Source organism: Malaya genurostris, chromosome 2 (assembly GCF_030247185.1).
Source record: "Malaya genurostris strain Urasoe2022 chromosome 2, Malgen_1.1, whole genome shotgun sequence".
NCBI classification, from domain to species: Eukaryota; Metazoa; Arthropoda; class Insecta; order Diptera; family Culicidae; genus Malaya; species Malaya genurostris.
In genome coordinates this window covers 339,366,396-339,377,567 of record NC_080571.1, presented here as the reverse complement: position 1 = coordinate 339,377,567, position 11,172 = coordinate 339,366,396, and positions in this window count along the sequence as shown.

Sequence of the window (11,172 nt, the reverse complement as noted above, 5' to 3'; positions counted from 1 at the left end):
AAGGAGTTTATCGAAAATAAACTATCCACAAACTTTTCTTTCAAATTATGATGAAAAACGATATTTTATTCAAACTAAAAATTGATCCTTTATTGTACGAGGTTAACCTTGAGCACAAAGAAAACCGGATGAAATTTAAGTTATTCCTTCACTTTTGATCGAACGCTCTTCATCAAGTTTCGGACAAGTGTTGCATCGCATTTTTTGGACGCTTGTGCCCAAATATTTTTAAACTCCTGCATGTTCCCAGTTTCCTAACCAGTCTTCTTGAAGACCCTCTTCACGATTGCCCAGTAACGTTTGATGGGTCGTAGCTGAGGCCAATTTGGTGGATTGATATTTTTCTCAACAAAATGTATACCCTTTTCCGCAAGCCAATTGAGAGTGGTTATGTCATAGTGAGCCGACGCCAAATCCAGCCAAAACAGTGGAGGTGTACTAGGCTTCTTATATAAAGGCAGCAATCTCTTCTGGAAACACTCAGATCGAAAGATATCTGCATTTATAGTTCCGGTAGTGTAAAAAATGATTGACTTCAAACCACAGGAACATATTGCCTGCCATACCAGTACCTTTCAACCGAGTTTCTCCACTTGAATCGACCTGTCCGCTTCGCTCACATCCTTCCCAACGACGATAGTAAAGTATTGTGGACCTGGAAGGGTTTTTGAGTCCTCTTTTACATAAGTCTCATCGTCCATCAAAACGCATGCATCCGGACTCTGCAAAAGACGTGAATACAATTTCCGGGCCCTTGTTGCTGCTTGCTTCTTCTGTTCTACACTTTGTTCCGAGATTTTCTGCTTCTTGTAGGTCTTTAGGTGATTTCGCCTCTTGATACCCTGGACCGTTCCGACACTCGTTCCTGCTGTTTTGGCAAAATCACGTATTGACATTGATTTGTTCTTCATGATTAGAGATACAACTTTCTGGTCCAGTTTCTGGTTGAAAGAACCGGGTTTTCTGCCTGATAGCTCATCCTAAGAATAATGTTCCCCAAACTTATTAATTATGTTTTTAACACTGGCATGATGAATTCCAAACCACTTCGCCAATGTTCGCATAGTAATACTGTTACGGACGGAATCGTTTTTCAGGCTATCTTTAGTCAAACTCGTCGTTTTATCGGAGTAAGCTTCAAGCTAAATATTTTAATCCATTAGTTCATAGGTTAGGTTACAATGTTTTATATTACTTACAATTTTAGTCTTATTAGTTTGATTTTCCGTTTCACGTAACAATCGTTGGAATTTGTTACACCTAATTATAAAAAGTTTAATATCTTGTTTGTTACTTCCTAATATATTGTACTTACAATCAATAAGCACAATTTTACTTGTGGTGTGCCAAATGTTCTTCAGCCTAGCTGCTGCTAATTCTCAACTGCTAATAGAAATTATGTCATACTATTTATGCATCTTCAAATACTTCAAAGTTTACCTGTTTTGCTTTCAGATTGAATTTGTAATTTCAAGAATGAAGTTCAATAAAATGGACACAATATAAATTTACTGTTACTAGTTGAACACGCTAATTACACTCGCTACTATCGTGTTCGTTTGTCACAATTAGATTGTCATCGGATGTTATGTCGATCAGGGGTGTAGCTTCAATGCATCATCGTTTTCAAGACGTGTACTCGAGAGGTGGTAATCATTACGAACAAATACCCTTCTCATTTAGCCATGTGTCCAGAACTTTAATTTCCACTTCCTTTTCAATACGCGACATTTTGAGAACGTAGAATTTCAACCGCACAAGTAAAGAATCGAAAGCTGACAGCCAAACGCACAGCATGCTGCGATCTGAGCATAAAAAACCATCACAAATACATGCGTACAACACACTCTTCATCAAACAGTAAATCTCTAAATTCAGTTTTTGTTACAAATGCGGATAACCAATTCGAGATTGTAACAAAAGCTGCTACGTAAACGTAAACACATTTCGGTGAACAGATAAAAAGTAAAAATCGATATATTTATAACACTCCTGATAGCTGGAAACTTCGAGCCCCGACCTGGAAGGATTCTTAGTGTCAGTAGGATCCATAGTACTAGCCATGCAATGATTCTGTACACTAAGAATCGGCTGCGAAGTCAGTTGAAACAGAAAGGCCAAATTCCACAAAAGGAATGTAATGCCAAGACTTTGCTTTTGATAGTTGGAAAGTTTCCAGGGATCACTGCAAGGGAAATTACGAAAAGCAAACCGAAGAAGTTTATTCTGAATGGCTTCGACGCGGTGGATGTCGAGTTAACAAATAAGAGCCAAAAAGACAGTTCCCTTTTTAAGAATCGCAAAACAGTTCACAATATAGTGTCTTTAGGCAATACATGTTTTTAAAGGTCTTTGTGATATTAAATGTACACCCTAGTGCTTCGAAAATTATGTATTTGATGTTATCCTCAAAATTAAGTTTTGTTTACAACAGGACTCTCAAATCCTCTACGGTCGAATTCCGTTTGAAAACATTTCGGGAAACGATAAGGTCGAATACGACTGTTGAGTGTTTGCGACAACGGGTGGCAACAAAAATTTTGCTTTTTTCGGTTTTTAACGATATCAAACTAACTAGAGATTGTAAGAAGAGAAAGAATATGAAATTATAGAGCCATAGTACTCAAGGAAGAGCAAGGATGTGAAGAATAAAGTGCGGAAAAGTGAGACGTGACAAGGGTCATTTAAGTAACCAGAAGGCTTCTCGTATCTAAACTTTTACCTTCTACCAGAGGAGTCGAACTTAGGCATCTTAGCGATACGAGTCATCCGAGTCTCTGATATGTCAGAAAGTAAAGGCAAAGGTCGTTTGCCATTTACTATCAGAACCAGCTGGTCGCATATTGTCTGTTGTTGCGTTGCTGTTGATGCAAGGTCCTCGCCATGACGTCCCGGTCCGTTCAACGCAAAACAACTAAACAAAGTCGTGGGATTACATTCGATTACATTGACACGAAGAACAATTTTCAAGAAATCATTGCTGAATTCCGCCATCAAACCAATATATTAGTAGCAAATATTATGTTAAATCTTGTGAGATTCATAAGAAAGACAATGAAAGTGAGCATTTTAAAATTTAAGGGGTGTTATGATATAAAGTTGGCCAAACAAAATTCGAATCATGTCTGTATTTCAAGTTCAATATTTATTCAAACTTTTTTCTTAGCAAATAGGATGATCCGGGCCTTTCGTTTAACTTTTCTCTGGCTTCTTGGGAGGAGGGTTAATCACAGACTAACAGACAGGACACTCAAATTAGATTCTTCAATCATTTTAACGGTCATTTCGAGTATTCCTTTATTTGAGACAGTACTCGCATGTGTCATGATGGCGCCACGTTACCCTATCAAAAACATCTTGTCTGTCATCTAGGCTGTGTTTATCTTTTTCATTTACCAACAGAGTTGCCATTCATACAGAATAACCTGTAATGTTTTGATTTGTATACGTCCATGCGAATTTCATGCAGGATACAGATTTAATGCATATTGCCAAAACTATATACATAATTGTGCCTACTTCTCATCCTCCAACGCAATACAAAATCGAACCCGTTTTGTTACAATATTTACTTGCTTCTGGTCTGCCGCCACTTAATTTCGGGTGAAAACTACCAGCACAATAAAAAATAGTCTAGATGAACAACTTTTAGTTAAATATATTATCAACGTAATCCAATAATTTATTGTGACGATTCATTTTCAAATATTTTGATGAAATCAGGCATCCCTGCAAGCAGCTGATCGTTGTTGACAAACGAGGGGAAACCAACTAGTAAAAAAAACCTTTACATAACATGGTTTATTTTTTTACGGGAAGTGTTAGATGGAAAGATTGCAGATTGGACCGTAATACTCGAAAGAGAAAGTGAACAAAGAGAAACTGTCATTTTCACTTAGGACCTTTTCTCGCATTGCACTAAAAATGTTTTTATCAAACGAACAGCTGCTTTTGTCCAATCATCTCACGCCCAGAGGTGGATTTATTTGTATATCTCCTGAACACTACAGACAGAAAACAATGATTCAATATTTCGCATGAATTGATTACTAAACTATCATTAATGAGATTATGATTGCGTTTTGCTGCCGCGATTATCAACAAAATATCACTGTACTGATGATTGTTCGCGTTTTTAGTTGCCACACATTTTGCCCGCTCAAATGTAATTATATAATTTCTGACGCTGTAGGCACTGTTTCTCTTCCAGTTTACTGTTTGGCTGAAAAACATTTCATTCTAATGTACCTCATGATGTAATTAAGGCAGGCTCATAACAATCACATTCACCTAAACTCACGATGCGTTTACTTACAACTGACACTTCGGAAACTTATAAAATACAAATCAATTATCTGAACTACAAACAGTGTTTTTATGATGATATCTCTTGGAGTGATTATCTTTTTGGTTGACTGTAGCGGCGCCTTTTAAAAATCAATGATAAGTGAAAGATTTTTATCAGCGCAATAACACCGGTTTAGCTAAATGTAAAAACATGTTTTCCTTCTTATCTAGTCAGAACTTTTTATTTACTATTCATTATCATTAGCAAGCTAAGCTAAGAAACGAATGCTGCACAAATGTTCCGGTCAATGCTCGGTTTGATTTTAATTCCTTTTACAAATGTTGGTTACAAGTAACAAATGATGCTTAAGGTGGCTTAAAAAAGGCGGGTGAGTAATGTCAGAGACATAACTGGATGTCGTGAATACGAAAAAACTGACACGCTCCCATCACTTTTCCGAATATCAGTTAGTTGATTGATTGTATGAATTGTGCAAGCTTTCCTCTTTTTCACTAATAGAATTTGAAGCGATACACCTACATTAAAGTACAGTTTAGTTACATTAAACAGCTACTATTCTACAACTATATATTCCAAACTTGAAACAATTCCTTTTTAATTTGCTAATATAGGAAGCTAGGTACGACAAATTTGTAGTTTATTTTTATTGAAGCTATGAAGTTCGAAGATATCTGATTCTTCTCGAAATTTCAGTACGAGACAATTGCAATGGCCTGGTCTGAAATGTATCTACGATCTTCGGTATGCAAGAGTGATTCTAATAATAATAATAATAATGATAATAATAATAATAATAATGATAATAATAATAATAATAATAATGATAATACAGATTAATCTGTATATATGGCAACCCTGTTTCGCAAGGCATATTTTCACACGACCCCATACTAGTATAAAGATGTGTTCAACATCATCATTTTCGCTTTCGCATTGCCGTTCGTAATTGAATGTGTTAGTGACGGTACAAATCTGCTTTTCTACCTGTCTTCGGAGCCATCGTTCTGACGGTGTCTCGTACGTACAGAGTAGCTGCTTTAACTTAAATGACGCTATTTCTCACATCACATTTCCTTTTATACGTGCTAGTGGTAGCACGGTAGGACGTCCCCTTTGTTAGAATTCCTTTCCTATACGCAGAACGGGAAACAGTGAAACGATATAAAAGAGAGAGTTAGCAGAGCGGCAGCCATCATCATTCTGTGTTTAGCTCTCTCCGAGTAAAGACGCATTTTTGAAAGTGTTATTAAGTATTTGGAAATTTTTCACGCGTTGTTCGCTAGTTCGTCGGTATCCCAAGTAATGGGAAAAGCGGGCTCTAGTAAAGGGCAATCCAGCTCAGGTGCTGGCAAACGTCAGCATGATCCAGATGCCGGCGGAGACGAGGCGGCTGCAACCAAACGCCTGTTAGGCAAAAACAAGTTCGCTGGACTTGAAGTTCAGGAAATTGAAAAGAAGGAGAAACTACCACCTTTCTACATACAGGGATTCCCTGCTACCCTTCGTACGGACCTCAACAGTCTGATCAGCCACGGTTTACAAGCAACAATCCGTATGTGTTCAAACGGATACAAAATCATCGTGCCATCTCGACTGCATTACAACTCAGTAGAGAACTACGTGAAGATGATGAAGCTGGAGTATTTCACCCACGACATCGCTTCCAGTAAACCTTTCAAGGTAGTTCTTCGTGGTCTACCGGATATGTTGTTGGAAGAGCTCCAGAAGGAACTGGCAGATAACAAACTGAAGCCAGTGGCAGTATATAAAATCAAACGGCATAACCAAAATGTCAAATACCGGGATCAGCTCTACCTGGTACATTTTGAACGAGGTTCTACAACGATTAGCGATTTGAAGAACATCAAAGCACTATTCCACATCATGGTAGAGTGGGAACGATACAAACCCGTCCACCGTGAGGTAACACAGTGCACCAATTGCCTTAAATATGGTCACGGCGCACGAAACTGCCACATCCAAAGCCGTTGCTCTACCTGTGCCGGAAAACACCGAACCGAGGAATGCGAGCCGATGGGAGAACCGGCCATCAAATGTGCCAACTGCGGAGGCGAACATCACGCGACCAACAAAGCGTGTCCACAGCGAGCTGAATTCATCAAAGTCAGAAAAGCAGCGATGGAGAAAAAGCAACCAAAGCAGAAGCAGGAACAGATGCCACCGAAAGTACTGGATATGTTCTTCCCACCGTTGAACCCGATACCATCTCTTTCCACTCCTCCACCGCCTCCCCTTGGTGGACAGCAACAGGTTCCTCCAGGATTCCGTAGTTATGCTGATGCAGTAAACCAGCCCCCCACTGGTAATCAGCTCTACTCTATGGAACAGCTCGCCTTCCTATTTACGGAATTGGACAAGCAAACTCGTGCCTGTCGTACTGCGCAGGAACAAGTATCAGTAATGATGCTTTTTTATTACCGTCACGGGCAGCTCGTCAATAAGACTCCTTAATTGGAACGCCCAATCTTTGGGACCCAAGAAACTGGAATTAGCCGAATTCCTTAATTCCGAAAACATCGATGTTGCAGTAGTCACCGAAACACACCTGAAGCCAAACATCAGCTTTAGTCTTCCGGATCATGTCATCGTACGTATGGATCGCACCTCTTCTGGGGGAGGTGGTGTGGCCATACTCATCAAAAGAGGCATTCGGTACAAGCTACTGCCTGCCTTCAAACTTCGCTTGCTGGAAACCATCGGGATCGAAATGGAAACAACGAGAGGACCCATTGTCATCATTGCAGTCTACTGTCCGAAGCAATCCAGCACTCGGAATGGTACGGCTGCAATGCTGAAAAACGACTTGTCATTGGTCACCCGACGGAATGGCAAATTTATCATCGGCGGAGATTTCAACGCTAGGCACGAAAGATGGGGAAATGGAAGGCGGAACCGGAACGGGCTCGTCCTCGCTGACCATCAAGAAGCTGGGCAGTACAACATCCTTGCCCCGGACTGCCCAACGAGATTGTCCAAATCGGGAGTCCATTCCGTTTTGGACATATTCCTCAGTAACATCGTCATCGACAGCCCTCCGGTCACCATCAATGACCTCTCATCCGACCACTATCCGGTGGTACTGACTCTGGACTCTCCAGCATCGACAGTGCCGATTCAACATCGCCGGAACTACCATCGTGTCGACTGGCCACGATATCAACAAATCACCGACCAAATCATCGACGTCGATCTTCCACTTGGTACCCCGGTGGAAATCGACGCAGCACTATCAAACATCCATCAAGCTATCGTGGTCGCTCGGGATAGGACGGTTCCGGCAGAACATCATCAGGTGAGTACCTCTCTCCAAATAGATAATACCACCAAATACATCATCCGTCTCCGGAACATCTTCCGGAGACAATTTCAACGAACTGGCGATCGTGCCAAGAAAACATCTTACAAAAATCTGACTAGGGTTATCAAGGAAAGATTGACTGACTTGCGGAATGAAGTATTCCAGAAAAAGCTGAGGCAAATTCCGCCTCATTCTAAGCCCTTCTGGTCAATGACGAAGGTGCTAAAGAATAAAAAACGACCTATCCCTCCACTGGTTTCGCCTGAGGGCGCAGATGAAGGGATACTTATAACACCTTTAGAGAAAGTGAATGAACTGGGGCGGCAGTTCGTGTGTTCCCACAATTTGGGACTTAACATAGTTAGTCCACATCAACGGGCCGTGGCCGACAGCGTAGCCGAAATTGATGGATCGGACAGTTTAGTACCTGAGGATATGAGAGTTACTGCCGATGAACTGATAGCTTTTATGAAAAAATCAAAAAACATGAAGGCCCCCGGTTTCGACAACACCTTTAACATCGAGCTGAAGCATTTGAGCACTCGCTCATTTGCTTTTCTAGCTAAAATATTTAACCGGTGCTGGGAGCTTGGCTACTTCCCTTCAATGTGGAAGTTAGCTAAAGTTATCCCAGTACTGAAACCGGGAAAAGATCCTTCTTTTTCCAAGAGCTATCGACCCATCAGCTTACTCTCTGCCCTGTCTAAGCTATTCGAAAAATCCATCCAAAGCCGAATTCTCGCATTCGCCGATCAACATGGTGTCTTCCTGGAGGAACAGTTTGGGTTCCGGAAAGGAAGATCTACCATTCATCAACTCACAAGAGTTACCAACATCATTCGACGGAACAAGTCAGTATCCAAATCGACAGCAATGGCGATCTTGGATATCGAGAAAGCGTTCGACAATGTGTGGCACGATGGCCTGTTGTACAAGCTTCATCGATACAATTTTCCGATGTATCTGATTAAGATCATCAAAAGTTATCTTTCAAATAGAGCTTTCCAGGTTTCTCTGCAAAATGTCCAATCGGATAAATTTTCCATCCCTGCAGGTGTGCCCCAAGGAAGTATCCTGGGTCCCATCCTGTATAACATTTTCACATCAGACATCCCACCTCTTCCGGGGGGTGGTGTCTTGTCACAGTTTGCTGACGATACGGCCATCCTTTATGATGGACGAGTCGTCAGTATTCTGAAGAACAAACTGCAGAGGGGTCTGGATGCTCTAAATGAATATTTCACCAACTGGAAAATTGTAATCAATGCGGCGAAAACTCAGGTCATCCTGTTTCCGCATTCGAGATCGACTAGACTTGTTCCGTCTGACGAATGCAGAATTCGGTTCGGTGGCGCTGACGTGCAGTGGTCCGACGAAGTGGTCTATCTAGGACTAACGTATGACAGACATCTGATCTTCAGGTCACATGTTGAAAAAATAATCACCAAATGTAACATACTCATCAGGTCTCTGTACCCGTTGATATGTAGAACATCTAAACTGTGCCTGAAGAATCAGATGGCTGTCTACAAACAAATCATCTACCCTGCAATCGAATATGCGGTCCCCGTTTGGCTGGGTTGTGCACGGACACACAGACTGCGGCTCCAGAGAGTTCAAAACAAAATCCTTAAAATGATCCTGAATCTGCCCCCTTGGACGAGAACCAGTGAAGTGCATGAGCTAGCTTCCCTTGATACCCTAGAACAACGATTCGAACATCAAAATATAAAATTTGGAGAGAGGTGCTCGGCCTCAGCAATAGCAATAATTCAAAATTTGAATGTTTTAGGTTAAGATAGATTAAGTAGGTAGGAGTTTTTTAATAATTCAAACAAACAAAATCAAAATTTTGAAATGTAAATTAATCCAAGATAAACTCAATAACAACATTAAAAACTTAAGATAGGGAAACAAAGATGAAAGGACTATGAACCGAAACACTTGTAATGTAAACCATTGATGTACAACGTAAATTCATAGTAAATAAACATACAATTTAGAAAGAGAGAGCGGCAGCCAGTAATACTGAATGGGTCGTCGAGCTGTTAACAGCATATTGTGGAGGAACAATTAAGGGCAAGGTAAAGTCCCGCTCAAACCGTGCTGGTCTGAAGTGCCCAGTTGGCGGCAGAATCCATCGTTTGCCTCGGAAGGGGAACTACGCCGAGCGTGTCAGTGCTGGTGCATCGGTCTATCTGGCGGCAGTGATGGAGTACTTGGTTGCCGAAGTGTTGGAGTTGACCGGTAACACTGCCCATGACAACGAAAACGAAAATCATCCCTCGCCATCTGCAGCTGGCCATCCGTTGAAAACCCCGTCCTTTTCAGGATGACCACATCACTGTGATAAAGAAATATTTAGAATTGCTTTAAGTTTAGCCAGTTCTGATACGCCTGGAAAGTAGAATGCGCAAATCAAGTGGAAACATTTGTTCTAACAATTTTTGTTTTCGGCCGCATACTGAAGTACTCGCGACAAAAATACATATTGATCTGTGCAACTCTGTTTCGCACGGCATATTTGTAAACTAGTATAAAGATGTGTTCAAAATCAACACTTTCGCTTTCGCATTGCCGTTCGTAATTGAATGTGTTAGTGACGGTGCAAATTATTTTAACTCCCATCTTGATGAATCGTTTGGTAAGAAATATTGAGATCTGAGATGGTTCTCGTGTGTGTCTTGTTTCGGCAATGGGCCTTGCTGGACTTTTTGGCTGCCTTTTTCGGTTTCATTGTGCTGACGGTGTCTCGTGCATTCATATCGGGAAACAATGAGACGACAGGTCCTCGATGTTGCTGTCGTGTGTCTTGTTTCGGGAAGAGTTGCTCAGCAAATGGTAGGAAAAATGAACCATTCAACTTTTATATGGATGCTCTTGTATAGATACAGACATCTCGCGTTCTGATTGGCTGGTGCTGTCATGGGTTAAATCAAACAGGTTTTTCAATAGTGTACTATTGAAAAACTTCAATATTGTTTTAATACACGTTCAAGTTGAAGATTTTCGATTCTATTGGTAGTTAGATTATATAAATCCTTCTACAGATCACTGAGCTATGAGCTTTCAAAATACGAGAAAGGCAAACGCGCCATATGAATTATCCTCTTGGATACTCGTTTATACCAAACATTTCAGAAAAGTTTAATTGTGAACTATTTAAGAATATGTCACACAACTAAAAGTTTTATCATAAAATTGTGATCATATTTCCGATGGCATGTAGCAAGAATTATGTTGATTCGTTAGATATAACAGGAGATATTCACGATCAAAAACTTATCACTCTCTCAGAGGGTAAATTTTGAAAAGGCGCCCCATAGTAAAGTAAGTCGTATTCACGACAAAATTCAGCCAAATGTTTTGAAAAGTAGGTGGCTGCGCCGGTTGTTATTAGAAACCGAGAATTTTTCCGCGCCACCACAAATGTCACAGTAAAAGAGTCAAGGCTATATTTGATACAAGGCTATCTGGTTTTGATTTCCGCACATTAAACTATGTTTCCGACACGAGAGGCGAAAGACCGTAAGGTTAAATCATC